Source organism: Salmo salar, chromosome ssa12 (assembly GCF_905237065.1).
Source record: "Salmo salar chromosome ssa12, Ssal_v3.1, whole genome shotgun sequence".
Classification (NCBI taxonomy): Eukaryota; Metazoa; Chordata; class Actinopteri; order Salmoniformes; family Salmonidae; genus Salmo; species Salmo salar.
In genome coordinates this window covers 63,242,792-63,266,955 of record NC_059453.1, presented here as the reverse complement: position 1 = coordinate 63,266,955, position 24,164 = coordinate 63,242,792, and the positions used below count along the sequence as shown (strand labels likewise).

The window sequence follows — 24,164 nt, the reverse complement described above, 5'->3', positions numbered from 1 at the left end:
TACTTCTTGCAAGAATTAGAGGCAGTGTGAGGGCAAAGCTGAAAGTGTGGGCCCAAACCCCCCTGTTGCTGAGTCTATTCTCCCCAAGACTACTTCTGACTATATTTCAAGTCATTCCAAGCAGGGTTTTGGGATAAGTTTTCAACCAGCAATAATCACTCCTCAGCTGGACCTCACAGGTTATGATATCGCCTCTGCGAAAGAATATCAGGATACAGCTACTCAAACTGTTTGCAGTATCTCGCACAGCTTTCAGCAAACTGTATTATTTTTTGTTACATTGGTATGTCTAGCAGTTAGCCCCTACCTAACACTTTGGTGGATTCTTGATTGCATGTAATTAATGGCAAGGTGGGGTCCTTGTTCCATAGATGTTACCTTTTTTCCTGTACAAAACCAATATCGAGAGCAAAGCACTTTGGGTAATCAGCACCAATGGGTCGCGAACCCAAAACCTTTTCAATTAAATCTTGCTGTCACTGCCTCTAGTGGAGGCAAGAAGAAGTGTGTAAAGTGGCTTTGGTTAACTTACTTCTTGCAACAATTAGAGGCAGTGTCGGGGCAAAGCCGAAATTGTGGGCCCAAACCCTCTTTTGCTGAGTTTATTCTCCCCAACACTACTTCTGACACAGCGTATGCTACTGCCACCTTTTTTCTGTTTCTACCTAGTTGCAAGATAATGTTCACCTGTCTGCTGAAACATCAAACATTTTGAAGAGGAAATGAGTTTGATGCAGTCCATCTTTGGTCTTGGCACTATCTTCTCTTTCACATATATAGCAGTCTCACATGAGACTATCAAAAATTGCCAGGGAAGACTATATTTCAAGTCGCCCCAAGCGGGGTATTGGGTTAAGTTTTCAACCAGCAATAATCACGCCTCAGATGGACTTCATAGGCTATGATATCGCCACTGCAAAACAATGTCAAATTAAAGCTATTCATACTGTTTGCAGTGTCTTGCACAGCTTCTCCGTTAACGGTATTATTGTGTTTTTACATCGGAATGTCTAGAAGTTCGCCCCCTACTTAACACTTTGGTGGATTCTTGATCACATGTAATTCATGGCAAGGTGGGGTACTTATACAATAGATGTTACTTTTTTCCAGTAGTAAAAAAACTATATCGAGAGCAAAGCATTTTGGGTAATCTGCAGCACTGGCTCAGCTGCAATGGGTCACAAACCCAAAACCTTTTCAACTCAACCTAGTGGAGGCAAGAAAAAGTGTATAACCTGGCTTTGGGTACCTTACTTCTTGCAAGAATTAGAGGCAGTGTGAGGGCAAAGCTGAAAGTGTGGGCCCGAACCCCCCTGTTGCTGAGTCTATTCTCCCCAAGACTACTTCTGACTATATTTCAAGTCATTCCAAGCAGGGTTTTGGGATAAGTTTTCAACCAGCAATAATCACTCCTCAGCTGGACCTCACAGGTTATGATATCGCCTCTGCGAAAGAATATCAGGATACAGCTACTCAAACTGTTTGCAGTATCTCGCACAGCTTTCAGCAAACTGTATTATTTTTTGTTACATTGGTATGTCTAGCAGTTAGCCCCTACCTAACACTTTGGTGGATTCTTGATTGCATGTAATTAATGGCAAGGTGGGGTCCTTGTTCCATAGATGTTACCTTTTTTCCTGTACAAAACCAATATCGAGAGCAAAGCACTTTGGGTAATCAGCACCACTGGCTCAGCTGCAATGGGTCGCGAACCCAAAACCTTTTCAAATAAATCTTCCTGTCACTGCCTCTAGTGGAGGCAAGAAGAAGTGTGTAAAGTGGCTTTGGTTAACTTACTTCTTGCAACAATTAGAGGCAGTGTCGGGGCAAAGCTGAAATTGTGGGCCCAAACCCTCTATTGCTGAGTTTATTCTCCCCAACACTACTTCTGACACAGCGTATGCTACTGCCACCTTTTTTATGTTTCTACCTAGTTGCAAGATAATGTTCACCTGTCTGCTGAAACATCAAACATTTTGAAGAGGAAATGAGTTTGATGCAGTCCATCTTTGGTCTTGGCACTATCTTCTCTTTCACATATATAGCAGTCTCACATGAGACTATCAATAAATTGCCCAGGATGACTATATTTTTCAAGTCACCCCAAGCGGGTATTGGGTTAAGTTTTCAACCAGCAATAATCACGCCACGATGGACTTCATAGGCTATGATATCGCCACTAAGGTCAAATAACAGCTACTTACAGCTACTGTCACTGTTTGCAGTGTCTTGCACAGCTTCTCCGTTAACATTTACATTTACATTTAAGTCATTTAGCAGACGCTCTTATCCAGAGCGACTTACAAATTGGTGCATTCACCTTATAATATCCAGTGGAACAACCACTTTACAATAGTGCATCTAAATCTTTAAGGGGGGGTTAGAAGGATTACTTTATCCTATCCCAGGTATTCCTTGAAGAGGTGGGGTTTCAGGTGTCTCCGGAAGGTGGTGATTGACTCCGCTGTCCTGGCGTCGTGAGGGAGCTTGTTCCACCATTGGGGTGCCAGAGCAGCGAACAGTTTTGACTGGGCTGAGCGGGAACTGTGCTTCCTCAGAGGTAGGGAGGCGAGCAGGCCAGAGGTGGATGAACGGAGTGCCCTTGTTTGGGTGTAGGGCCTGATCAGAGCCTGAAGGTACGGAGGTGCCGTTCCCCTCACAGCTCCGTAGGCAAGCACCATGGTCTTGTAGCGGATGCGAGCTTCGACTGGAAGCCAGTGGAGAGAGCGGAGGAGCGGGGTGACTTGAGAGAACTTGGGAAGGTTGAACACCAGACGGGCTGCGGCGTTCTGGATGAGTTGTAGGGGTTTAATGGCACAGGCAGGGAGCCCAGCCAACAGCGAGTTGCAATAATCCAGACGGGAGATGACAAGTGCCTGGATTAGGACCTGCGCCGCTTCCTGTGTGAGGCAGGGTCGTACTCTGCGAATGTTGTAGAGCATGAACCTACAGGATCGGGTCACCGCCTTGATGTTGGTGGAGAACGACAGGGTGTTGTCCAGGGTCACGCCAAGGCTCTTAGCACTCTGGGAGGAGGACACAAGGGAGTTGTCAACCGTGATGGCGAGATCATGGAACGGGCAGTTCTTCCCCTGGAGGAAGAGCAGCTCCGTCTTGCCGAGGTTCAGCTTGAGGTGGTGATCCGTCATCCACACTGATATGTCTGCCAGACATGCAGAGATGCGATTCGCCACCTGGTTGTCAGAAGGGGGAAAGGAGAAGATGAATTGTGTGTCATCTGCATAGCAATGATATGAGAGACCATGTGAGGATATGACAGAGCCAAGTGACTTGGTGTATAGCGAGAATAGGAGTGGGCCAAGAACAGAGCCCTGGGGGACACCAGTGGTGAGAGCACGTGGTGCGGAGACAGATTCTCGCCACGCCACCTGGTAGGAGCGACCTGTCAGGTAGGACGCAATCCAAGCGTGGGCGGCGCCGGAGATGCCCAGCTCGGAGAGGGTGGAGAGGAGGATCTGATGGTTCACGGTATCAAAGGCAGCAGATAGGTCTAGAAGGATGAGAGCAGAGGAGAGAGAGTTAGCTTTAGCAGTGCGGAGAGCCTCCGTGACACAGAGAAGAGCAGTCTCAGTTGAATGCCCAGTCTTGAAACCTGACTGATTAGGATCAAGAAGGTCATTCTGAGAGAGATAGCAAGAGAGCTGGCCAAGGACGGCACGTTCAAGAGTTTTGGAGAGAAAGGAAAGAAGGGATACTGGTCTGTAGTTGTTGACATCGGAGGGATCGAGTGTAGGTTTTTTCAGAAGGGGTGCAACTCTCGCTCTCTTGAAGACGGAAGGGACGTAGCCAGCGGTCAAGGATGAGTTGATGAGCGAGGTGAGGTAGGGGAGAAGGTCTCCGGAAATGGTCTGGAGAAGAGAGGAGGGGATAGGGTCAAGTGGGCAGGTTGTTGGGCGGCCGGCCGTCACAAGACGCGAGATTTCATCTGGAGAGAGAGGGGAGAAAGAGGTCAAAGCACAGGGTAGGGCAGTGTGAGCAGGACCAGCAGTGTCGTTTGACTTAGCAAACGAGGATCGGATGTCGTCAACCTTCTTTTCAAAATGGTTGACGAAGTCATCCGCAGAGAGGGAGGAGGGGGGAGGGGGAGGAGGATTCAGGAGGGAGGAGAAGGTAGCAAAGAGCTTCCTAGGGTTAGAGGCAGATGCTTGGAGTTTAGAGTGGTAGAAAGTGGCTTTAGCAGCAGAGACAGAAGAGGAAAATGTAGAGAGGAGGGAGTGAAAGGATGCCAGGTCCGCAGGGGAGGCGAGTTTTCCTCCATTTCCGCTCGGCTGCCCGGAGCCCTGTTCTGTGAGCTCGCAGTGAGTCGTCGAGCCACGGAGCAGGAGGGGAGGACCGAGCCGGCCTGGAGGATAGGGGACAGAGGAAATCAAAGGATGCAGAGAGGGAGGAGAGGAGGGTTGAGGAGGCAGAATCAGGAGATAGGTTGGAGAAGGTTTGAGCAGAGGGAAGAGATGATAGGATGGAAGAGGAGAGAGTAGCGGGAGAGAGAGAGCGAAGGTTGGGACGGCGCAATACCATCCGAGTAGGGGCAGAGTGAGAAGTGTTGGATGAGAGCGAGAGGGAAAAGGATACAAGGTAGTGGTCGGAGACTTGGAGGGGAGTTGCAATGAGATTAGTGGAAGAACAGCATCTAGTAAAGATGAGGTCAAGCGTATTGCCTGCCTTGTGAGTAGGGGGGAAGGTGAGAGGGTGAGGTCGAAAGAGGAGAGGAGTGGAAAGAAGGAGGCAGAGAGGAATGAGTCGAAGGTAGACGTGGGGAGGTTAAAGTCACCCAGAACTGTGAGAGGTGAGCCATCCTCAGGAAAGGAACTTATCAAGGCGTCAAGCTCATTGATGAACTCTCCAAGGGAACCTGGAGGGCGATAAATGATAAGGATGTTAAGCTTGAAAGGGCTGGTAACTGTGACAGCATGGAATTCAAATGAGGAGATAGACAGATGGGTCAGGGGAGAAAGAGAGAATGTCCACTTGGGAGAGATGAGGATTCCAGTGCCACCACCCCGCTGGCTCGATGCTCCAGGGGTATGCGAGAACACGTAGTCAGACGAGGAGAGAGCAGTAGGAGTAGCAGTGTTATCTGTGGTAATCCATGTTTCCATCAGCGCCAGGAAGTCTAGGGACTGGAGGGTAGCATAGGCTGAGATGAACTCAGCCTTGTTGGCCGCAGACCGGCAGTTCCAGAGGCTGCCGGAGACCTGGAACTCCACGTGGGTCGTGCGCGCTGGGACCACCAGGTTAGAGTGGCAGCGGCCACGCGGTGTGGAGCGTTTGTATGGCCTGTGCAGAGGAGAGAGAACAGGGATAGACAGACACATAGTAGACAAGCTACAGAAGAGGCTAAGCTAATGCAAAGGAGATTGGAATGACAAGTGGACTACACGTCTCGAATGTTCAGGAAGTTAAGCTTACGTTGCAAAAATCTTATTGACTAAAATGATACAGTACTGCTGGCTGGTGGAGTAGGCTAGCTAGCAGTGGCTGCGTTGTTGACTATGAACGTGTAGCTGGCTAGGTAACCTCGATAGTTTCAGTACTACACCTTGTCATGATACAAAGCAACTTTGTAGCTAGCTAGCTAACATAACACTAATCAAGACGTTCCTTGTAATGTATTTAGTTTCTACAATGCTGCTCGTCGGTAATAGTTGGCTGGGTTAGGAAAAATGGCGTCGCGGGGGACGGAAATAGCTGGCTAGCTAACCTCGATGGCTGGCAAGCTAACAATTATCAAGCTATGACAAAGACAACTAAGTAGCTAGCTAAGTAACACTGCACTAGTCAAATCGTTCCGTTGTAAAGTATTAGTATCTACAGCGCTGCTAGTCGGTAACGGTTGGCTAGCTGGCAGTGGGTTAATGATGACTAGGTGTGTTGACTAAGTCAGGCGCCGCGTCGCGGCTGGCTAGCTCACCTCGATAATACTCAAACTCAAACTACACAATTATCTTAGATACAGAGACAGCAAAGACAACTATGTAGCTGGGTAACTAACACTAACACCACACTAATCAAGTCGTTACGTTGTAATGTAATAGTTTCTGCAGTGCTGCTAGTCGGTAGAAGTTGGCTAGCTAGCAGCAGTGATGACTAGCTAGCTAGCAGCTAGCAGTGTTGACTACGTTAGGAGGACGAAGATAGCTAGCCTCGATAATTACTCAATTACTCTAAACTACACAATTATCTTTGATACAAAGACGGCTAGCTAAGAAGAATTGCTCAGATCAAACAAATCAAGCCGTTGTAATGTAGTGAAGTGTAATATTACCTGTGGAGCGAAGCGTGGTGCGACTGCTCGCTCCAAACCGGAAGTCTCAGAATTAACGGTATTATTGTGTTTTTACATCGGAATGTCTAGAAGTTCGCCCCCTACTTAACACTTTGGTGGATTCTTGATCACATGTAATTCATGGCAAGGTGGGGTACTTATACAATAGATGTTACTTTTTTCCAGTAGTAAAAAAAACTATATCGAGAGCAAAGCATTTTGGGTAATCTGCAGCACTGGCTCAGCTGCAATGGGTCACAAACCCAAAACCTTTTCAACTCAACCTAGTGGAGGCAAGAAAAAGTGTATAACCTGGCTTTGGGTACCTTACTTCTTGCAAGAATTAGAGGCAGTGTGAGGGCAAAGCTGAAAGTGTGGGCCCAAACCCCCCTGTTGCTGAGTCTATTCTCCCCAAGACTACTTCTGACTATATTTCAAGTCATTCCAAGCAGGGTTTTGGGATAAGTTTTCAACCAGCAATAATCACTCCTCAGCTGGACCTCACAGGTTATGATATCGCCTCTGCGAAAGAATATCAGGATACAGCTACTCAAACTGTTTGCAGTATCTCGCACAGCTTTCAGAAAACTGTATTATTTTTTGTTACATTGGTATGTCTAGCAGTTAGCCCCTACCTAACACTTTGGTGGATTCTTGATTGCATGTAATTAATGGCAAGGTGGGGTCCTTGTTCAATAGATGTTACCTTTTTTCCTGTACAAAACCAATATCGAGAGCAAAGCCCTTTGGGTAATCAGCACCACTGGCTCAGCTGCAATAGGTCGCGAACCCAAAACCTTTTCAATTAAATCTTGCTGTCGCTGCCTCTAGTGGAGGCAAGAAGAAGTGTGTAAAGTGGCTTTAGTTAACTTACTTCTTGCAACAATTAGAGGCAGTGTCGGGGCAAAGCTGAAATTGTGGGCCCAAACCCTCTATTGCTGAGTTTATTCTCCCCAACACTACTTCTGACACAGCGTATGCTACTGCCACCTTTTTTATGTTTCTACCTAGTTGCAAGATAATGTTCACCTGTCTGCTGAAACATCAAAAATTTTGAAGAGGAAAAGAGTTTTATGCAGTCCATCTTTGGTCTTGGCACTATCTTCTCTTTCACGTATATAGCAGTCTCACATGAGACTATCAAAAATTGCCAGGGATGACAATATTTCAAGTTGTCCCAAGCGGGGTATTGGGTTAAGTTTTCAACCAGCAATAATCACGCCTCAGATGGACTTCATAGGCTATGATATCGCCACTGTAAAAGAATGTCAAATTATAGCTACTCAAACTGTTTGCAGTGTCTTGCACAGCTTCTCCGTTAACGGTATTATTGTGTTTTTACATCGGAATGTCTAGAAGTTCGCCCCCTACTTAACACTTTGGTGGATTCTTGATTACATGTAATTCATGGCAAGGTGGGGTACTTATACAATAGATGTTACTTTTTTCCAGTATTAAAAAAAAACTATATCGAGAGCAAAGCATTTTGGGTAATCTGCAGCACTGGCTCAGCTGCAATGGGTCACAAACCCAAAACCTTTTCAACTCAACCTAGTGGAGGCAAGAAAAAGTGTATAACCTGGCTTTGGGTACCTTACTTCTTGCAAGAATTAGAGGCAGTGTGAGGGCAAAGCTGAAAGTGTGGGCCCAAACCCCCCTGTTGCTGAGTCTATTCTCCCCAAGACTACTTCTGACTATATTTCAAGTCATTGCAAGCAGGGTTTTGGGATAAGTTTTCAACCAGCAATAATCACTCCTCAGCTGGACCTCACAGGTTATGATATCGCCTCTGCGAAAGAATATCAGGATACAGCTACTCAAACTGTTTGCAGTATCTCGCACAGCTTTCAGCAAACTGTATTATTTTTTGTTACATTGGTATGTCTAGCAGTTAGCCCCTACTTAACACTTTGGTGGATTCTTGATTGCATGTAATTGTTAAGTTTTCAACCAGCAATAATCACGCCTCAGATGGACTTCATAGGCTATGATGTCGCCTCTGAGAAAGAATATCAGAATACAGCTACTCAAACTGATCTATAATTCTTTGAATAACAGTTTAATATTTTATCAACGTTTATGATGAGTATTTCTATAAATTGATGTGCTCATTCACCGGAAGTTTTCGGAGGAAAAGCATTTACAGGGCCAATGTAAAATGGGTTTTTGGATATAAATATGAACTTTATCGAGCGAAACATTCATGTATTTTGTAACATGAAGTCCTATGAGTGCCATCTGATGAAGATCAGCAAAGGTTAGTGCTTAATTTTAGCTGTATTTCTGTTTTCTTTGACGCCTGTCCTTGCTTGGAAAATGGCTGTGTGGCTTTTATTTTTTAGGCACTGTCCTAACATAATCTAATGTTTTGCTTTCACCGTAAAGCCTTTTTGAAATCGTACAACGTGGTTGGATTAAGAAGAAGTGTATCTTTAAAATGGTGTAAAATAGTTGTATGTTTGAGAAATTTGAATTATGAGATTTTTGCTGTTTGAATTTGCCCCCCTGCTATTTCACTGGCTGTGTCCCGCAGGTGAGACGCTACCGTACCACATAGCCCATACTAGTTAATTAGCTTTCATCTTTTCACAAATTGTTTCATATTTAAACATTTAAATTGCACAAAAATTCCATGTGAATCTGATAACTATAATGTGTAGACTTTCCAAGATACAGTTTATGTCATCCTATCATTAGTAATAATGTCTCAGATGACAACTGATCTGACATCATATTCTTTAAGTACCAACGCATATTTTCAGCTGGTTGGATTACCGAAATATGGTTCCTTTCCCCACCCTTGATGTTATAAGACTCACTCCATGTTAACAAAGGACCTTCCAAGAGTCACTCTGTAGAGTAGGGAGAGAGAAAAGGGGAAAGGTATTTATGGGGGTCATAAACCTGCCCCAACAGGCCAACTTCATGTCACAGGGGAAAGTTGGTACATTTGCCCTCCATCATCAAGGACGTGACAATGGTTAATAAAATCTCTGTCACATCTGCTCCTACTACCCCCCCCCTGGTGTTCATCCGATGTCTTCTTGGCCTGCAGTTCTTCCACCGTTCTTCCACCGTTCTTCCACCGTTCTTCCACCGTTCTCTCTCTCTCTCTCTTTCTCTCTCTCTCTCTCTCTCTCTCTCTCTCTCTCTCTCTCTCTCTCTCTCTCTCTCTCTCTCTCTCTCTCTCTCTCTCTCTCTCTCTCTCTCTCTCTCTCTGTGTGATTACGTGGTTGGAGACAGGTGTGCTGGAGTCAGAGCAGATCCCTGCCAGCCTCAAATTGTTCCATAAATCAAGACCTCTACATATTTCTCATTCCTGCCAGATCGTAATCTCAGTCAGTTGTTATCCTAGCCTTTTGTTAGTTCTCAAGATCCTGTTGCTCTGCTGTGCTTGTTTCCCTGCCTTACACCGATTTGTGCTCTCATTGCAGTTACCGCTCTGTCTCTGGCTCCTGTCTCCTGTACCACATCTCACCACCCAACCACCGTGCTCTGGATTTCACTCACCACCACTACCTTGGATTCCTCTCAGGACCTGTTAACCCTGTTCAACTCAGTCAACTCCAACCTCACTCTACACTTCTGGTTTTTCTGCAACTCATCTGAGCTACCCCGGTTCTGCACTCCATATCTCTGTGTACAATAAACATTTTGGTTCATTCATCCCTGCTTCTGCATCTGAGTCCGCTCTTGGGTTCCCCCAATCTCCCCATTTCTGCCCATTTCTTTATCACTTAGAACTTCAATAATATTCCAACCAGACGATTGCAATGTCTTGAAAAACGTTTTGGAACACAGCTAACTCTCACGTGAATGCGCGCCAATGAACGCCAGTACCTTCCTGAGTCAACAACTTCCAACTTCCTCTGCTTGCTCTCTGTTCACCATAGACACCTCAAACAACTTTCTAAAGACTGTTGACATCTAGTGGAAGCCTTAGGAAGTGCAAAATGAACCCTAAGTCACTGTGTTCGATAGGCAATGACTTGAAAGGACTACATGCACCAGAATTCTCACTTCCAGGTTAGATTTTTCTCAGGTTTTTGCCTGCCATATGAGTTCTGTTATACTCACAGACATCATTCAAACAATTTTAGAAACTTCACAGTGTTTTCTATCCAAATCTACTAATAATATGCATATTCTAGTTCCTGGGCCCGAGTAGTAGGCCATTTAATTTGGGTACGTTTTTCATCCGGCCGTGAAAATACTGCCCCCTACCCTAGAGAGGTTTTAACATTTGTTAATTATAGAGTCTTCCCACTAGGATGTAGCTGGATAAATGGAACATGTGATTCTAACTGGCCCGTTAAAATGAATGTGGGGCACACCACTATTCAGGCAGAAACAGACAAGCGTTCTCCACATCAATATGGCTCAGCTACGTTTACTGATCATTATTGGATCTGTGGTGATAATGCATACATTTATTTACCAACAAATTGGACAGGGTGCTGTGTTTTTGGTAAACTGAATATATCCATTGTTGTAATGCATAAAACAAACTTCTCTATTCCAAGCAGATTAAAACGGATTTGAAGGAGCATTTCACAATTGAATGACGTTCCAATTGAGTCACAACGATCCTCGAAACTTGAGAAGTTTCGGAAAATGCCGATGAGTTAGATCGATTGGGATAGACCGATTGGAATATCATTTAGAATCTTAGGTAAATCTAACCACTTCAGGATTTTCAATAATGAGACCGGAATTGCAAGCCGCTCGCCTCACGGCTATACAGAATAGAGTAGCACTTGGCATGTTACTAGCACGGGAAGGGGGAGTGTGCCAAATGATAGGCGAACATTGCTGTACATTCATACCCCAGGGTGAGGGTAACTTGACTATTGTAGTGGAACATCTGAAAGAGCTCAGCGGTAATCTCGCAAAAGAACACCAACCAGACAACGATTCGAATCCGTTTGGATGGGTTAAATCATTATTTGGTGTTATGGGAGCAACAGTTTTTCATTGGCTCATTTATGGCCTAGTAATCCTTTTTGCTGTACTATTTCTTATTGTCTGTGTTATAAATCTTTGTTGTAAAGTGCTGGATACTGCCCTTACTATGCCATTGCTTGTTGATCATGCTGACTTTGAGGATGATGATGAGAATAATGATGTATCTATAAATGATAGAATGCCTGACTTCCCAGACCTATTTCCCATTCCTGATTACATATCTGATGATGAGGACCCTAACCATGATCTTAGGGCTAAGGGTATTGAACTAATGATCCACTCAATTTGTAAGAAATGTCCCAAGGTAGGTAGATGTTCTTGGTGTTAAAAATCAATGAATGGTAAGGATGGACATTTTTAACCATTCTGACCCCTACCTTTGTGCATGGTGCCTGTGTGATGACTGTCCTATTTGCTGTAATGAAGCTTGTGTGTGTGATTTTATTTTTTATGTTTCATTTTCTGTTATAGATTGACTGTGTTTGGATAAGAATGGTCTAAAACTCAGCAACCCAAATGATGGTTGTTTTTAATGGATGAAATATCAGGCACAAACCTTGTTTGTTTAAATGTATGTTTACCAATAATCATGTAATGCTTGTACCCTTAAATTGTTGTGGAAGAAACTTAGTTTCTTGAGAGGGGAATGTGACAGAAAAAAATATGTTTTTACCTCATTTGGTGGATATTTAACAATTATTTACTTAACAAACAGTAAGATATTTCTGTTCTGCTAATGCTGTGTTAAAGAGATGGTTTCCACTCTAGCTTCCTGCAGTTAGTCTGGGCATCTGGTTAAGGTGATAAAAACCTAAAAGCTGGCATTCCATGGACAAGATGTGATGTGTGGGGAAACTAAGCCGAGTTGGAAGTAAAACAACATCCCATGCAGATATCCAGGAGATGGACCAAGGTGGCTTATGGAAAGCTTAGAAATGACTGACTAAGCATTTAGGGCCTTTATAAGATCTGTTTTTTCATTATCAGTTAAGCTCTCAGCAACACAACTTAGAGTGTGCGGTTGACGGTTTCATTCTTGAAATAATGAATTGATGTCTCTCTCAGTACTGAAATTTCCACTACAAGTCCTCAACTGGGAGCTTCATTAAATAGTACCCGCAAAACACCAGTCTCAACATCAACAGTGAAGAGGTGACTCCGGGATGCTGGCCTTCTTGCACAGTTGTGCACCGGGACCTACCACTCCTCTTTCTATTCTGGTTAGAGCCAGTTTGCACTGTTCTGTGAAGGGAGCAGTACACAGCGTTGTACAAGATCTTCAGTTTCTTGGCAGTTTCTCACATGGAATAGCCTTCATTTCTCAGAACAAGAATAGACTGACGAGTTTCAGAAGAAAGTTATTTGTTTCTGGCCATTTTGAGCCTGTAATTGAACCCACAAATGCTGATGCTCCAGATACTCAACTAGTCTAAAGAAGGCCAGTTTAATTGCTTCTTTAATCAGATCAAAAGTTTTTAGCTGTGCTAACATAATTGCAAAATGGGTTTCTAATGATCAATTAGCCTTTTAAAATGATAAACTTGGATTAGCTAACACAATGTGCCATTGGAACACAGGAGTGATGGTTGCTGATAATGGGCCTCTGTACGCCTATGTAGATATTCCATAAAAAATCTGCCGTTTCCAGCTACAATACTCATTTACAACATTAACAATGACTACACTGTATTTCTGATCAATTTGATGTTATTTTAATGGACAAAAAAATTGGCTTTTCTTTCAAAACCATGGACATTTCCAAGCGACCCCAAACTTTTGAACGGTAGTGTGTATCTTTCAACTATGCTGTGATGTTTAACGTACAATTTCAATCTATCTAATCGAATAGAATCCACAGATTGCGAGTTGAAGATAAATACTTTTACTAAGAGTATTAGTATATTAGTAATTGACTGACCCGGTCTCTCCAGATCTCCCATCAGCACTATTTCTAGGGTCAATTTTAGATCAATGTTATGCATTTTCAGCCATTCCTGAACCAGAGACCAGAAACAGGCTACCTGCGGGCAATACCAAAATAATTGGTCTATTGATTCTGTATCCTCACATCAAAATGTGCAGAGCTTGGATGATTTTATGCCCTAAATATTCAACATTGTGTTGGTGGCAAGAATTCTACATAATAATTTTAGCTGAAAGCACAAAGTCTTGAATCTTGCGTCGTTTTATATATTAACTCATGGAATCGGTACATCAAAAATCTCTTCCCAACTATTTTTCAATCTGTACAGCACAGTTGTCAACATCCTGATCCTCAAATGAAATTGGTATACTTTCCTATTTTTATTCCTCTGCGAGTTTTGATCCTTTATTTTGGGCAGACAGACCAGTTCCCTACCTCCTCCCGCTGCCACCTGCCTCCTCCATTTTTGGGGTAATGCTGTAGTCAATTGGTTGTACTCTTGGATTGAGCAGACCTACCCGTACAATTCTGATAACTCCATGAAAGCTATAACTCGACCATTCCAATTTACAATATCATTTAAGAACAAAATATCCTTTTCAAACATATTTCCCATAAACACAGGTATTTTATCAAACAGCACATTTGAATTCAGCCACAATATTTGTTCTGTCTTATCAGGGGGATGAAATTGAAATTGTAGCCATCTCTGCAATTCTTGTTTGAAAAAGAGAGATACTTTGAAAAAAGTATCATTTATCATTAATCGAAAATGAGACATGGCAATCTGCACAAAGGCAAAATGGCAACTTTTAAACAATGGATGAGCTTTTCTTAGTAATCTACTTGAAAACCACTCTTTACCACCCCTGATCCCTCCACCCTAGCCCCTACGGACCCAGATCTGTCTCCCATGGTCCTTACTGCACCTGACTTTACTGCACGACTCCCAAAAACCGCTGTCCCATCTGAGAGACTGGCTCACACTCCTAGAACCCTAGCCCCTATGGGCCCAGATCTGTCCCCCATGGTCCTTACTGCACCTGACTTGACTGCACGACTCCCAAAAAACCCTGTCCCCTCTGAGAGACCTGCTCCCCCTCCTAGAACAGGCAGGGACCTGGTGCCTTTTTACACTTGGGTGAGCTCTGACAGCAAATCTTACTCCAGGATAGACCTCCTCCTCCTGAACCAGACCCTTACAGCATCAGGCACCACATCATCAGCCACTTTCTTCTCAGACCACAGACAACTCAGTATGACTGGACACCTCCCAGCGACACAGACTGTTCGAGGAAAGGGACTATGGAAACTAAACACCACTTTACTGACCACCAGACTCAACAACCAATACACCACGCAGCTGAAGAGCTGGAGCTTGGGCTTTTTCAATTACCCCCTTGAGTGGTGGGAAATGGTCAAGGAGAGAACCAAACACCTTTACATCAAGGCAGGCAAAACAAAAGGCAAAAGAGAACAACTCAACAAACTCAACCAATGATTACAACGCCAATCTGACCTCCAGCCAGCAGTCTTCGATATGGCACCCAAAATAGCAGAAACCAAACACAGACTTGCACTCTTACACAGGCAGGAACACCAGAAAATCAAACACACAAGCAAAATCCAACACCTACAATAGGACGAGAAGTGCACCAAACACTTTTTCAAACAAATCAGATGAAAGAAACAAACAATAGACTCACTGAAAGACAACCAACAGACACTGCAGACTGACAATCAGGCCATTAACAACATCATTAGAGACTCTACAATAACCTATACAACAGACAACACACTGTTCAACAAACTTTTCAGCCACATAACCCTAATCCCTCAACACCAGGAAGAGAATGAGGTGGACCTGTTGCTGGAAGACCTCACACCTTAAGCAATGGTAAGACACGAGGTCCAGATGGGCTCCCTGCTGAGTTTTACATAATATTCTGGGAAAACCTCAAAGTCAGTCTGGGTGGGATTACAGTAGCATGTACAGGGAGGGCAGGTTAGCTCTGTCAATGCAGGAAAGTGCAATCAAGGGAGAAGCTACTGAGCACAAGAACTGGCGCCCCATCAGTCTTTTGGGCTCAGACTACAAGGTACTAGCGAAAGCAGACATGACTAGGATGCAAAGTTCGCTCCCGTAGGTTGTTGGTTCCGACCAGACTAGTGGTGCTCCGGGGAGGGCGGCTCTAGCAACCTCTCCACCATCAAATCAGATGTTTTATGTTTACTAAATAAACTAAAGGTATTTCTTATTTTTTATTGTAGTAGTAACAAGAAAATTACAGAACAATAAGGGGGCTATATACAGGGGGTACAGGTACAGAGTCAATGTGCGGGGGTACAGGTTAGTCGAGGTAATTTGTAAAGTGACTATGCATAGATAATAAACAGTGAGTAGCAAAAGTGTCAAAACAAAGTGGGAGGGGTAAATGTAAATAGCCGGGTGGCCATTTGATTAATTGTGCAGCAGTCTTATGGCTTGGGGGTATAAGCTGTTAAGGAGCCTTTTGGTCCTAGACTTGGCGCTCCGGTACCGCTTGCCATGTGGTAGCAGAGAGAACAGTCTATGACTTGGGTGACTGGAGTCTGACAATTCTTTGGGCCTTCCTTTGACACCGGCTAGTATATAGGTCCTGGATGTCAGGAAGCTTGGGCCCAGTGATGTACTGGGCCATAGGCACTACCCTCTGTAGCGCCTTATGGTCAGATGCAGAGCAGTTGCCATACCAGGCAGTGATGCAACCGGTCAGGATACTCTCAATGGTGCAACTGTAGAACTTTTTTAGTATCTGGGAACCCATGCCATTTATTAAAGTGGCCAGTGATTGTGTCTCAATGTAGGCCGTGGTCTCTCTGAGTTAGTGATTGCTGTTTAGCAGTCTGATGGCCTTGAGATAGAAGCTGTTTTTCAGTCTTTTGGTCCCAGCTTTGATGCACCTGTACTGACCTCACCTTCTGGATGGTAGCGGTGTGAACAGGCAGTGGCTCGGGTGGTTGTGTCCTTGATGATCTTTTTGGCCTTCCTGTGACATCAGGTGGTGTAGGTGTCATGGAGGGCAGTGAGAGGTTGTTTTCCTGACACCACACTGCGAATGCACTCACCTCCTCCCTGTAGGCTGTCTCGTCGTTGTTGGTAATCAAGCCCACTTGATGATTGAGTTGGATGTGTGCATGGCTTGGCTACGCAGTCGGGGGTGAACAAGGAGTACAGGAGGGGGCTGAGCACGCACCCTTGTGGGGCCCCAGCATTGAGGGTCAGCGAAGTGAAGATGTTGTTTCCTACCTTCTCCACCGCCCGTCAGAAAGTCCAGGACCCAATTGCACAGGGCAAAATTCAGACCCAGGTCCTCCAGCTTGATGATGAGCTTGGAGGGTACTATGGTGTTGAATGCTGAGCTGTAGTCAATGAAGAGCGTTCTTACATAGGTATTCCTTTTGTCCAGATGGAATAGGGCAGTGTGCAGTGTGATGGCGATTGCGCCATCTGTGGACCTGTTGGGGTGGTATGCAAACTGAAGTGGGTCAATGGTGGCCGGTAAGATGGAGGTGATATGATCCTTGACTAGTCTCTCAAAGCACTTCATGATGACAGAAGTGAGTGCTACGGGGCGTTAGTCATTTAGTTCAGTTATCGTTGCCTTCTTGGGTACAGGAACAGTGGTAGCCATCTTGAAGCATGTGGGGACAACAGATTGGGATAGGGAGCGATTGAATATGTCCGTAAACACACCAGCCAGCTGGTCTGAGCATGCTCTGAGGTCACGGCTAGGGAGGCTGTCTGGGCCAGCAGCCTTGCGAGGGTTAACACATTTAAATGTTTTACTCACGTCAGCCACGGAGAAGGAGAAGGGGGGCACAGTCCTTGTTAGCGGGCCGCGACGGTGGCACTGTATTATCCTCAAAGCGGGCAAAGGTGTTAAGTTTGTCTGGAAGCGTGATGCCAGTGTCCGTGACGTGGCTGATTTTCTTTTTGTAGTCAGTGATTTCCTGTAGACCCTGCCACATACTTCTCGTGTCTGAGCCGTTGAATTGCAACTCCATCTTGTCCCTGTACCGGCATTTCGCTTGTTTGATTGCCTTACGGAGGGAATAACTACACTGTTTATATTCAGTCATATTCCCAGACCTCTTTCTATGGTTAAATGCGATGGATCGTGCTTTCAGTTTTGAGTGAATGCCGCCATCCATCCACGGTTTCTGGTTAGGGTAGGTTTTAATAGTCACAGTGGGTACAACATCTCCAATGCACTTCTTTATAAATGCACTCACCAAGTCAGCGTATAGGTCGATGTTGTTCTCTGAGGCTGCCCGGAACATATTTCAGTCCGCGTAATCAAAACAATCTTCAAGCGTGGCTTCCGATTGGTCGGACCAGCCGTGAATGGTTCTCATCATTGGTACATCCTGTTTGAGTTTCTGCCTATAAGACGGTAGGAGCAAGATGGCGTCGTGGTCAGATTTGCCGAAGGGAGAGCGGGGGAGGGCTTTGTATGCATCGCGGAAGTTTGATTATGTGTAAGATGTTAGACAAGGGGGTTAAGGGGATCCCTAACATCCTACTCATGGTAGCAGTGCAGGGCCTTAGCTACACCATCTCCAACATAAAGAAAAGAAGAAAAAAAACAATAAGACCAGCATCTTCAACAGTTTCTACGTCTCCAACACGATCAGACCACTAAGGCTCTGTACCCTTGACCATATGAACCCTTACTCATGGAACCCCCCAAAATACTACAAAGACCCGACACACACAAGCCAGAACTGGTCATTCAAAGCCCTCAGAATAACACATCACAGACAGAAACACAGTCACTGTCATCCCCTCACTGACCACAGATCAAAGTACAACAGTATGTAACAACCAGTGGAGGCTGGTGGGAGGAACTATAGGACAGGCTCATTTTAATGGCTGGAATGGAATAAATGGAACGGTATCAAACATATGGAAAGCACGTTTGACTCCTTTCCATTTATAAAATTTCAACCATTATAATAATCCCTTCCTACTATAGCTCCTCTCACCAGCCTCCACTGGGAGAAACAGACACAAAGACATAGCATGGATGGCTGCTGTTTCCCCACCAGGGTTCTCATGTTCAGCAGGGGCAGGAGTATAGCCAGGAAGGACTCATGCCCACATGGCTGTAGTGCGAAAGAAACAGAAGAGCACATTCTTTGTCAATGCGAGGTGACACAAAACATCTGGCTAATAACCTCTGCTTATCTCACCAGACTCTCTGGGATGGCTGCGGTGACCCTCCAGGGCATCCTCTTCGGACCACCTAGAGGGACCTCGAACACGCTAAGAGAGGAAAGCCTGGAGGGTCCTCAGTGCCACAAAGCAGGTCGTATGGGACATCAGAAACACCAAAATGTTTTACAAACAGGACACACTCCCCATCGTCACCTCCCGCATCATCTAAAAGGCCATCCAGGACTACATCACACTGGACACTCAGGACAAGACACCACCAACAGCCACTGGAAGATCACTGGACCAAAGGACATCACCATCACCCGCCTTCCACCGTCCCTACAAACTCTGCACCGACCACCATGACCCCTAGCCCAGACCTCCTCACCTCCAACCCAACAGAGGTAAAAAGCCGTCACCTTGCAACCGAACCCTCCTATAGCTGTGCCAAATACTGGACTTTCCAACCACCATGACCGTCCTGCAACTCATTATATTGACCCTGAATGCAGTCATATTTGATATATTTTATTCATTTTTTAATTTCACCTTTATTTAACCAGGTAGGCAAGTTGAGAACAAGTTCTCATTTACAATTGCGACCTGGCCAAGATAAAGCAAAGCAGTTCGACACATACAACAACACAGAGTTACACATGGAGTAAAACAAACATACAGTCAATAATACAGTAGAAATATAAGTCTATATACAATGTGAGCAAATGAGGTGTGATAAGGGAGGTAAAGGCAAAAAAGGCCATGGTGGCAAAGTAAATAAAATATAGCAAGTAAAACACTGGAATGGTAGATTTGTAGTGGAAGAAAGTGCAAAGTAGAAATAGAAATAATGGGGTGCAAAGGAGCAAAATAAATAAATAAATAAATACAGTAGGGGAAGTGGTAGTTGTATGGGCTAAATTATAGATGGGCTATGTACAGGTACAGTGATCTGTGAGCTGCTCTGACAGCTGGTGCTTAAAGCTAGTGAGGGAGATAAGTGTTTCCAGTTTCAGAGATTTTTGTAGTTTGTTCCAGTCATTGGCAGCAGAGAACTGGAAGGAGAGACGGCCATAGGAGGAATTGGCTTTGGGGGTGACCAGGGAGATATACCTGCTGGAGCGCGTGCTACAGATGGGTGCTGCTATGGTGGGTGACCAGTGAGCTGAGATAAAGGGGGACTTTACCTAGCAGGGTCTTGTAGATGACCTGGAGCCAGTGGAATTGGCGACGAGTATGAAGAGAGGGCCAGCCAACGAGAGCGTACAGGTCGCAGTGGTGGGTAGTATATGGGGCTTTGGTGACAAAACGGATGGCACTGTGATAGACTGCATCCAGTTTATTGAGTAGGGTATTGGAGGCTATTTTGTAAATGACATCGCCGAAGTCGAGGATCGGTAGGATGGTCAGTTTTACGAGGGTATGTTTGGCAGCATGAGTGAAGGATGCTTTGTTGCGAAATAGGAAGCCAATTCTAGATTTTACTTTGGATTGGAGGAGTAGGATAAGAGGAGGAGTAGCAGTAGGCTAAAAGCTATGAGAATTGGTCATCTATGACGTCCGGAATAGAGAGTAAAAGGAGCAGGTAAAAGCATATTATAAACAGTACCAGTCAAAAGTTTGGACACACCTGCTCATTCCATGGTTTTTCTTTATTTTTACTATTTTCTAGATTGTAGAATAATGGTGAGGACATCAAAACTATTAAATAACACATATGGAATCATGTAGTAACCTTGATGACAGTTTTGCACACGCTTGGCATTCTCTCAACCAGCTTCATGAGGTAGCCAACTGGAATGCATTTCAATTAACAGGTGTGCCAATTTGAAAGTTAATTTGTGGAATGTCTTTCCTTCTTAATGAGTTTGAGCCAATCAGTTGTGTTGTGACAAGGTATGGATGATTTATAGTACATAGCCCTATCTTGTAAAAGACCAAGTCAATATTATGACAAGAACAGCTCAAATAATCAAAGAGCAACGACAGTTCATCATTACTTTAAAACATGAATGTCAGTCAATACAGAAAATGTCAAGAACTTTGAACGTTTCTTCAAGTGCAGTCACAAAAATCATCAAGCGCTATGATGAAACTGGCTCTCATGAGGACCACCACAGGAAAGGAAGACCCAGAGTTACCTCTTAAATAGGGATAGTGATGTGCTGGGCCATACGCACTATCCTCTGTAGCGCATTGCGGTCAATGGCAAGCATTTGCCATACCAAGCGATGATACAGCCAGTCAAGATGCTCTCAATGGTGCAGCTGTCAGTGGCATGTGTTCATGGATGCCAAGGGAGCCAGGCTTCCCCAAAAAATGTACCAAAAACAAAACAAATAAACATACAAAATAATTATTATTTTGTCTCTGTGTTTCATAAATTTCCTTCAATTCACAAGAGGCTGAATGTATCTCACCAGTTAAAGCATCCGAGTGAACGAAACAGCACCCCTCCGTCTCAGTATGTGTAGAGTATCTACAGTATCTGAAGCTGTCTGGTCAGAAAGAGTATGACATTGTTGCCGCCCGTAGCATTGAATGCAAGGGAAGCCAGCGAGCATTTGGCCTCTCTTGATAAAAAATGAATAAAAATGATTGCCAATCAGCGTTGAGATAGACTGAGTGAGCTCAGCTGTGAATGGTCCTGGCGCACAATAAAAAGTGTCAATGTAAGACAGTTTAGATTTGACTTCAGACCAATCACATAACAAACCAAACGTCATTATTAACAGAAAACATCTTGTTGTGTTGTCCTCCGGTGCCTAGCTAGCTAGCTAAAATCATCCCTTTCCTAAATTAGCCACGGATGGAGATAGAGATTTGTACTTGTGGTTTTACTTAAATCTCTGTACTGGCCAATGATTATAACGGCAATTCTGATCCAACCATAAATTCATACATTGTGCCCTTGGCCTGAGAGAATGGAAGTTCAACAACGTAGCTTGATGTAGTATGCTAATGTTAACTAGCTGGCCTGGCACATCTTTGCAAATGAAAGGAAGTTAGGCTAGCGACTAGCAAACAAGTATTTTAGCCAGGTAGTCTAGGACAACAAAAATAAAAATAAAAACTTTATGACAAAATGTACTTTAGGCAACATGAAAGAGGAGGAAAGCATTGGTGAGTCAACATGTTTTTTCAACTTGCATGCACGCACACATACACCACGTACACACACAGAAATCAGTACCATGGACAGCCACATCATATTTAGCTTACGTTGATTGGACTAAATCGTTTTTGGTATCTTTTAGTTGTCACTGTATTACACTAAGCATTGGTGATTTGATGATATTGAAGTTGAAATGGTGCTGGAATAGTGGAGGCAGCTCCTGTTTTCATTGCGCCTTGCGGTAACTCCGTGGTTTAACTAAACATTTTTGGAAAATGTCGGAAACATTACCTTGCTTTACCATGCTGTAGGTCATGTTTGTTACATGCAGTATGTTTTGTGGACTTCAACAGACAGTTGTTGCTCTCCAGTTTTGTAATGAAACAAAATGTGTGGTTTAATTTATTCTGCCACTGTCTTCTTATTATCTCGGCCTTAGGCCTATATGTCAAGGTGTCAAGGCATATGAACTAACAGGTTATAGAGCAAAAAACGCTATTATCACAACACATAGGTTGTAATATGGCTTTTTCTTCTGAAATTCCCTGTGATTTTACCCACGCGCCCCTACTGACAGCTGTAGAACCTTTTAAGGTCATGAGGGCCCATGCCAAATCTTTTCAGCCTCCTGAGGTAATAGTGTCACGTCCTGACCAGAACAGGGGCTGTTTGTTATTATAGTTTGGTCATGGCGTGGCAGGGGGTGTTTGTTTAGGGTGTTTCGGGGTTGTTTGGGTTATGTTCTATGTTAGTGTATTTCTATGTTATTTCTAGTTGGTCTATTTCTATGTGGTGTTTATTGGGTTGACCTTCAATTGGAGGCAGCTGCTTCTCGTTGCCTCTGATTGAAGGTCCTATTTATAGGTGTGTTTGTTCTATGGGGGTTGGGGGGGGGTGTAGTTATTTCCTGGTTTAGTGTTTGTTGCACCTGACGGGACTGTTTGGAGTCGTTTGTTTTGTATACGTGTTTATTTTGTTTTTCCTTCTTCAAATAAAAAAGAAGATGAGTATACATTTTCCCGCTGCGTGTTGGGCCACTCCTTACGACAATCGTGACAAATAGCCTCATGCCCTCCTCACGACAGTGTTGGTGTGTTTGAACCATGATAGGCCCTTAGTGCTGTGGACACCGAGGAACTTGAAGCTCTCGACGCTCTCGACGCGCTCCACTACAGCCCTGTCGATTTCAATGGGGGCGTGTTCTGCCCTCTGTTTCCTGTAGTCTACGATAAGCTCCTTTGTCTTGCCCACATTGAGGGAGAGGTTGCTGCCCTGGCACCATACTGACTCCCAATAGGCTGTCTCATTGTCGGTGATCAAGCCTACCACCGTTGTGTCATCGGTGCATATTGAACAATTATATTGCAAAGTACAGCCTTACCTAAGTATCTTGGGTCCATAAAATGGGGTATCAGCCTACTCAGTGACACCACAGAACACAACTGTCAAAGTCCTGCAATATTAGCTACAACACTAATATTTATAAACTCTTCATAGTTGTGATCTCTGGGTGTCACTTAGTAGGCTGATACTCCATTTCATGGACCCAAGATCCATAGGTAAGGCTGTACATTGCAACATGAATGTTCACTACACAGTAAGTTGACTGGTGAGCTAATATGGCTCTTTCCCCAGAGGTGACAAAGTCCTGCAATAAGAGCCACAACGCTAATATTTGTGTAAACACTTCACAGTTGTGTTCTGGATTGATACCCCAGTTCATGGACCCAAGATCCATAGCTAAAGCTGTACCATTGCAATATGAATGTTAAATACACACAACAGGCTGAATAGTGAGGGGATTTCCCACAGTTAAAGTCCTGCAATAGGAGATATGACGCTAATGTTTGTGTAAACCCTTCACAGTTGTAAACATTTCAGGGACCAAAGATCCATAGGCAAGGCTGTACAATGCATACAATAAGCCCCAATGCAATTCTGAAGTTTAATAGAGCCACAGTGCGATTTCAACTGATTTAGATTTTTGGGTCAAATGAACGAATTGTCTTTTATTGAATTTATATAACAACATTCCAAACTTGTTAAGCATTATCTTGTCCAAATATGGAATGATTCCACTATTCGTATCTGTTTGCATCGGTTTCAATTTGGGACTTTAATTTTGAAGGCGAACCACAAATTCTACTATTATGGCTAATCGTTATTGTGGCTAGCTTCACATAGGTGCAAAAGCAGGCAAAAGCAATGAGCAACTGCACCATGACATTGATCTACCATTGGTGTGTTAGATACCACCCACATGAGTTTGATTGACACCCCCTCATTATCATATTGGAGGAGGAAATACAGAAATAAATGAATGAATAAATATATAAATAAAATGAATAAAATAATTAAAGTTTGAACAATTAGATAATGCATAGATAATAATTAAATACATACAGATATGTAGAGAAAATATATACATTTTTATCAGTATTTTTGAATTTCCTTGCTCATTTAATTATGTGTTGATTTATTGTTTTATTTATCTATTTATGTATGCAATTATTTATTTATTAATTTTGGATCTTCCATATCTCCTCACCTTCTTCTCCAACCCATTGGATGAGAAAGCCAGAGGTCCCGCCCCACTGACCATCACCTCCAATGGGTTTTGAGAAGAGGTGAGGCGAGAGCAGGAAGGACACAAGCATTCTGCAATTGAGATTCTCCC

At 44.0% G+C, this 24,164-nt stretch overlaps 8 non-coding genes across 8 annotated transcripts; all 8 read right to left on the bottom strand.

Annotated features, from left to right (window-relative positions):
* Positions 1–70: 70 nt before the first annotated feature.
* On the bottom strand, positions 71–206 carry LOC123725693 (U4 spliceosomal RNA). The gene has a single exon (XR_006758209.1). It is a non-coding gene; the product is annotated as a U4 spliceosomal RNA (small nuclear RNA).
* Positions 207–783: 577 nt separating this feature from the next.
* Positions 784–925, bottom strand: LOC123725673 (U4 spliceosomal RNA). The gene has a single exon (XR_006758190.1). It is a non-coding gene; the product is annotated as a U4 spliceosomal RNA (small nuclear RNA).
* Positions 926–1,321: 396 nt separating this feature from the next.
* On the bottom strand, positions 1,322–1,457 carry LOC123725692 (U4 spliceosomal RNA). Its single transcript, XR_006758208.1, has one exon. It is a non-coding gene; the product is annotated as a U4 spliceosomal RNA (small nuclear RNA).
* Positions 1,458–2,048: 591 nt separating this feature from the next.
* LOC123725684 (U4 spliceosomal RNA) lies at positions 2,049–2,186 on the bottom strand. The gene has a single exon (XR_006758201.1). It is a non-coding gene; the product is annotated as a U4 spliceosomal RNA (small nuclear RNA).
* Positions 2,187–6,684: 4,498 nt separating this feature from the next.
* Positions 6,685–6,820, bottom strand: LOC123725730 (U4 spliceosomal RNA). Its single transcript, XR_006758244.1, has one exon. It is a non-coding gene; the product is annotated as a U4 spliceosomal RNA (small nuclear RNA).
* Positions 6,821–7,411: 591 nt separating this feature from the next.
* On the bottom strand, positions 7,412–7,553 carry LOC123725677 (U4 spliceosomal RNA). Its single transcript, XR_006758194.1, has one exon. It is a non-coding gene; the product is annotated as a U4 spliceosomal RNA (small nuclear RNA).
* A 398-nt stretch (positions 7,554–7,951) lies between these two features.
* Positions 7,952–8,087, bottom strand: LOC123725690 (U4 spliceosomal RNA). Its single transcript, XR_006758206.1, has one exon. It is a non-coding gene; the product is annotated as a U4 spliceosomal RNA (small nuclear RNA).
* A 71-nt stretch (positions 8,088–8,158) lies between these two features.
* On the bottom strand, positions 8,159–8,297 carry LOC123725754 (U4 spliceosomal RNA). Its single transcript, XR_006758268.1, has one exon. It is a non-coding gene; the product is annotated as a U4 spliceosomal RNA (small nuclear RNA).
* Between the last annotated feature and the right edge of the window lie 15,867 nt (positions 8,298–24,164).